This window comes from Mandrillus leucophaeus, unplaced genomic scaffold (genome assembly GCF_000951045.1).
Source record: "Mandrillus leucophaeus isolate KB7577 unplaced genomic scaffold, Mleu.le_1.0 Scaffold1043, whole genome shotgun sequence".
Taxonomy (NCBI): domain Eukaryota; kingdom Metazoa; phylum Chordata; class Mammalia; order Primates; family Cercopithecidae; genus Mandrillus; species Mandrillus leucophaeus.
Genome location: NW_012098577.1, coordinates 510361 through 517135, shown reverse-complemented (window position 1 = coordinate 517135; position 6775 = coordinate 510361).

The following is a 6775-nucleotide window of genomic DNA, read 5'->3' as shown; positions in this document are numbered from 1 at the left end:
ACATTTTTATCACTTCCTATTTAAATATTTAAAGAAGCACTTTCATTTACCTTCTTGCCTTTTCAATTTCTTACCTTTTTACCCAGATAATGTATTAGAAATATCTTAAGGACTTTTGAGGTGTTTTATTTTATAACACTTGGGTATTTGGAAGAAATATTTTCTTCTTCCTATGAGTTTATTTTGCTTTGCTAACGCTATCTGACAGAACTTTACCTTTGCATTTGATGAGGCTTCTTTCAAGGTGTGTTGACATGTCAGTTGATGGTCTAGCAACTCTATTAAAGATTTGTAGCTGTTAAAGTGCTGCTTTTCTAAAAATGTATACAGCACTTGAAAAATCAATCTAGAGAGTTCTATAGTTCAGCCCTCACATCTGTGCTCTAATATCAGTTTTGCTGTCAAAATGAAGTAATTGGAGACTTAGTTGGCCAGAATACACCATTCCCCAATGAGACTGGGATACCAAGGTGTTACCTCACTCTCCAAAGCTGTGAATTTTCTGTTCTACTCAGACCTGGAGCTCTCAATTATTTTACACTCATGATTACACCCTCCTCTACTCTTATTTAAAATTACAAGAGAGTTAAACAATACAACTAAAAGCAAATTTAAATAATCATAAAATTAAATATGCATATTTCCAACATTTTGTTATGCATCTTCTGGAAACTCTGATAAACACCCTGGAACCACATAGGAGGGATAGAGCTATTCATAATTGACCCACATTATCTATAATAGTCTTTAATTGCTGCTAATACCTTTTTCTCTGACATTACCTCCTAGAATTCTTCACATTTATCAATCATTCATTCCTTAGAGTTTTTAAGGCCATCATTTATGTTCTTGTACACTTAATAATTTCAAAGAGTGTATATAAATGAAAGAAAAAAATAAAGTAAGCTCTTTGAATATTTGCCAATTACTAATATTTACTTATTATTGCTTGGCTAATTATGAACATTTCTAATTACTACTCCATCTAGATCAATCAGCATTTTCTAAACTGGTAGTACAAGACATTAGCTATTAAAAAGCATATTCTGTAAGAGTGTTGTATGGTCACATGATCTAGGTATGATCAAAAGAGTTCAGAAACACTGAATTAAACAGAGTCAAACAGATTTCCTTATACTAGGACTTCTCAGATTATTAAATATGCTAATGTTAATTATGACTCTCTAAGAAGAGCATTTAAAACATGATGTTTCTCAGTTTTTTGACCATGAAATTCTTTTATTTTATCATGTATATTAACATATCCCAGAAGACAGTCCAGTGAAAAAGTGACTCAAGCCAAGAACAATGCCTTCAAGAAACCCGGGCTACATCCGGACTCCATGGCGGTTGCCTCAAGTCACAATGAAAGTAAAAAGCAGAACACTATAAGAATTAAAATACTGAAAAATGAAGAAAGAAGCAAAAAGTAACATTGAGATGCTTTTCAAATGGGCTCACAATATGCTAAAATGAGTCACTGAATTTATCATTTAGTGATTTCAAACTTTGAAAGGGCAGAGAAAGTAAATTAGGAGTTTCTTAGATTAAATTAAATATAGCATTATATATTACTCATAAATGGCAAATACAAAACTTATTGTATTATAGTTTTTAAAATAAAATATACTCTTCAGGATACAAAATTTATTCCATTTACTCTTTTTCTGTAAAAAATTATGCCAAAACTTAGAGGCATAAAACAAACATTTTTATTATGCTCACAGAGACTGTGGGTCAGAAATTCAGACAAAGCATAGCTTATTTCTTCTCCTTGATGTTTAGGGAGTGACTCAAATAGCTGGGAGCTAGAAGAGCTGGGGCTTGGGACCCACTTATCAAGATGGTTCTTCACAGCTGGCCTTTGATGGGATGATCAGCCAAGCACATAGACACTTTACCTCACCAGTATGAAGGTCTAAGGATAGTCAGACTTACCAGGTCACCATTCAGTGTTTCAGCAAACAAATCAGAAAACGCATGGTCTTTCATGACCTGGTCTCAGAAGTCACCAAGTATAACTTCTGTCATATTTTCTTGGTGTTAGAAACAGACCCTACATCTCAATGGGAGAACTGTCAAATAATTTCTTTAAACCAGCACAGAAATACTTTACAAGAGGTTCCTAACATTTTCTTCACCAAAAGAACTTCTGGATTTCGTTGCTCAGATCTTTCTAAGATAAAGTGTAGTGGCCTCTTGTGATGCTTTTGGGCAACTCATAATAAACTCTCAAAGAAAACTAACAGTGCTTAGGCATTGGAGCTTGACAGAAATTAAGTATGTCGGGCTGGGTGATTATGTTCATTTTTGTATAAGAGAGAAAATAAACAAATATAAAATATAAGATTTGGTTGAAAAAGTGAGGATAGATTTCATATTTTCTATGAGATATTATCTAAATCTCCTCTATTGTTGATATTAATCAGACTGGTTACCACAATATATTACTAAAAAGCACATATTGTACTGGATTAAAAATTCATATCTGGGTATAACAAATGAATCTTTTATGATATATGAATGAATCAACTCGGCAAGTGGATATATGCATTTGTGTCTTCATTCCATATTAGTCTATTCATCTATTCATGCAGTACTTGTTGACAATCAAGTATTGAGCACTTCCTACTTGCCTGAACTGTGCTGTGCTGAAAACACATTGATAAAATAGTATTGTTAGTTCCTGCCCTTAGACAACTTACTCTAGAAGAATATTTACATATTCACTTATTCAACTCTTTTTTTGGCAATTCGTACCATGGTAGAAGTTTAAAATTTAGATCTGTTAATGAAGTATATGAGTTCTGAGATAGCAGACAACCAAAGAAATGTCTCAAAGAAGTATATTAATGAGCCACAAATAAGTGGTATAGATAGTAATTTAAGTTGACAATAGAGATCTCTTTGTAAATGGTAAACTAAGAAGACTTCACAGAAGCATTTTAGATATTTTTCACTAAAAAGAACTCACTAATGACTAAATATTGGGCATTATTTGTACCAATTTTATATTTTTAAAAGTGTGTGACAACTAAGAATTGTGCCACAACACAGAAAGTACAGACAAATGTTATATGCCTTTAATTTATCTAAACCAAATTATATTTAGTTTCCAGTCTCTACTGGCCAAATTTGGTGAAAATACCATATCAATCATTTTCTGTTCCACTACTACATTCTATTCCCCTATCCCCCCTACCTCCCATATCACATGTGCTCGCTCTCGCTCTCTCTCTCACTTGCTCTCTCTCTCGCTCTCCCCCACCCCCCTTTTCTTACATACTCTATTTCCGTCTCCTCACCTGCCCCATTCTCCTTACTCACCTTATATCGTACCAGGATATCAGAATCTACAGTCTGGAAAAAAAGAGGGAAGTGAGGATGCTCTCAACCAGCAGTCACTCATGATCATTGGTAAAAGAACTCATCGTCCTTGTTAACATGGTTCACTCGGAAGTGGTCAATGCTGCTACTGGCTCAATTCTACATTGTCAAAATTGCCTCTATAGACTTTCTCCTAGCCTGTCATTATTGGGACATATTATCTAACCCCTCAGGACACTTCCACATGAAAAGGCTAGTGTGAATTTTTCTCTAGGGTAAGGAGACCAGAATACAAAAACACAAAAGACTGACTGACCTTTCTCTCCAGAAAATGTGTAATTTTTTTTTTGTTCCATTGTTGGTAAATCTATTCCAGAAAAAAAAAGCCTAAAGAATAGGTAGTAAAATTGTTAATATATTATCCTGCCCCAAGTGATAACTGCACTTTTTCTTTTATTTAAAGGTTATCAACTTTCAGAAAAGAACTACCCTGTTAAAAATTGGAGACTAAAGCACATGAATCTTGAATACTTATTAGCTGCACAAATATGAGAAAAAATATGTAAGTGGCCTTGGTAATAAAATGAAAAGATATTTCTGTTTAGTTATGCATCTAAAATACCTAATATCAATCATTTTATTCTGTTATCATTTTTAAACTATTTAGTATTCACTATAATTCATCCAATCATAATAAATTCATTTGACATTTGCAGATTGTTGCATGAATATTGTCATCCAATTTTTATATCTTACATGATCAATTGCTTACCAATGCTGTAAATTCTTGTTTCCTAATTTGAAACCTGTGAAACAATAGTTTTTAATAATGGACAATATGCACACAGCAGTAATTCTGGGTTTTGTTTTTAACCTTTTTGATGCAGGGAATTGTAACCTACACTGTGTAAGTATCAAAGATTTTCATTGTTATCAACATGTTACTTCAATATGCCTTAAATCTATATCATCGACTGAGGAATATTAACCATATCTTATATTTCCGTAGTCAACCTGCCTTTCCTATTTGTTTTATGAATAAAATATTTAGGCATAATTCTTGGCTAATTATATTAACAACTGATATTATTGGTATAAAAATAACATTGCATTTAAATATGATTTCCCATTTGAGAACTTCATTTTATAGGAAGTTAAAATCATTCCCATCAGGGATGTAACAAAGTGTTTGTTCAAAACACAGAGCAACTAGGATTTAAAAACAAAAAACTATTTTCCAGATTCCATCTTTATGTCCACCTTCATCCCTCATCCTCACTTTATACTAGACTCTGTGTACATGTTAACGACATCTAGCAAAACATGCTGCACAGACTCATGGACTTGGGGAACATTATTGCTCACAAATTCTTTAGTGGTTTTAAAACCTGGTTGCACATTAGAATCACCCAGAGGGGTTTTTAAAAATACTGCTGCCTGGGTCATGCCCCAGGGATTCTAATTTAATTGGTATAGAGTGAGGCCTAAGCATCAGGATTTTTAAAACACTCCCCAGGTGATTCTAATACGCAGCCCAAATTGAGAACCACTGTTCTAAACCACTTGTTTTATAGATGAAACAATTAACCCTATCAGTGACGCATACAAATTTGATGGTAGAATTAATGCTAAAAATCAAGTCTCAAGAATTCCAGTTATTTTTTCACTAACATGGAGGTTTTAAAATGTATTTCCTGAAACCTGTAGTTCCTTGGAGGTATTGCAGAAGCCATGGAAATGATAGGGATGAAAAATCAGATAGAGCTCTGGACCTACTTCTTCCTCAAAAATAGCAGCTATGATTTATATTTTTTAAATGCCAGACTGCTTTGAAAAGTTTCTTATGGGAAAAGAAAGAAAAAAAGAATGAAAGAAAAAAACAGAAAAGAAGTATCTGACTAAAGTTTAAAAAAAAAGTTTCAAACTCTTGTAAATAAACCACTTATACAGTAATCTTTTTCTCAAAAAAGAACGGAAAGAGACAAAGAAAAAAACGTTGTGACCTTCTAAGGATAATCTTGGACCAATGGATAAACTCATATATGCTAAAATGTAAATCTGGGGATTTGATCAGTTTAAATCTAAAAGAATAAAAAGTCCTTAAAACCAGTAAGTAACTACTTTTAACGTCCCAATATGTATTTTGCAGCTCTCAAGGAAGGCTGTGCCCTTCCATAGTGTGAAGTAGATTGAGAATGCCCCTGAGGAACCTAGTTGTGCAAAGGTAAAGGAGCTTTTCAGTAAACTAACAAGAAAGGAAAACTGGGCAGAGTCAGGAGAGGAAGCCAGAAAATATTGTAGAAACAAGGACAAGAAAATTGAAGAGAGAATGCTAAGACTGAGAATGCTGGTTCCCGGTAGAAGTTAGACTAATGCTTCCTTTACATGCTAAATAACAAGGGCATATAGCCTGAGAAGAAGAGAAAGCCTAGAACACTGGCTTCATTGCCATAATCCCTGTCTGGCCAACCTCCATTCATGTATCATTGGACCGGGTGGGGGCAATGAAAACATTAAGCCACAGTGCTGAACGGGACTATTCATCAGTGATGACATCAGCTAAGACTCGATCAGTATTTACCAAAATCTTGCAAGTTACTACTTAACATTTTGTGTCAACAGTTTTATTTATGCATATTTATCTACCCCTTAGATCACCTACCATGTGCCAAAAAATGTATCACTCCGTAAATATTATCTTTAATCCTCACAAGACACTGTAATTGTTATCTTCTTTCTACTCACAGGTAACCTTGGGCTCAAAAAAGATAATTTGTCCAAGGTCACATAGCTTTAATCTGTTTGTATGTTCTTTCCTCTACTATACTATGCTGTTTTATTTTCTCCATAAGACCCCTGAATCAAGTGGAAGTGCCCCCATGCTTCTGAAATGTGTGGACCAGCAGTATTAAACATATATGAAGCTACTTTATGTCCATTAATGGGATTTCATTTTCCTTTGTATCCAGAGACCTAAAGGAAACTGCCATTCTACCATGAGGTAAGGATTAAAATTAGGAAAAAAAGTAATTACGGAAAACATTTTATGACATAGAAAGGCATTTATTCCTGAATGAGTCTTTATAAAATTCTATCAAATTTTATGATCTTTAAGTATTGTAAAGACTCAAGACGTCCTTTTCCATCTAGCTATATAATAATCTTCTGTATATCTACCTTCTAGCAGACAATTAAATGTACTTTTTTAATCCACTTTTTTCCTCATGCAGAATATCTAATAAAATCCAACACTATAATTATCACTCAACGTTTTTAAATGCTAAGTCCTTTCTTGTTAAAAGTTTTTTAAGTATAACGTAGAGGTCTTTTTTTTCTCTCCTGTTTACCAAAGATGCAAGTCTTAACTAATCTCTAAAATAAACCTATCATTGTATAAATCTAAGCTGTGCAACATTAAAATTTTGCTGGATTATATGGTATGTAAAAC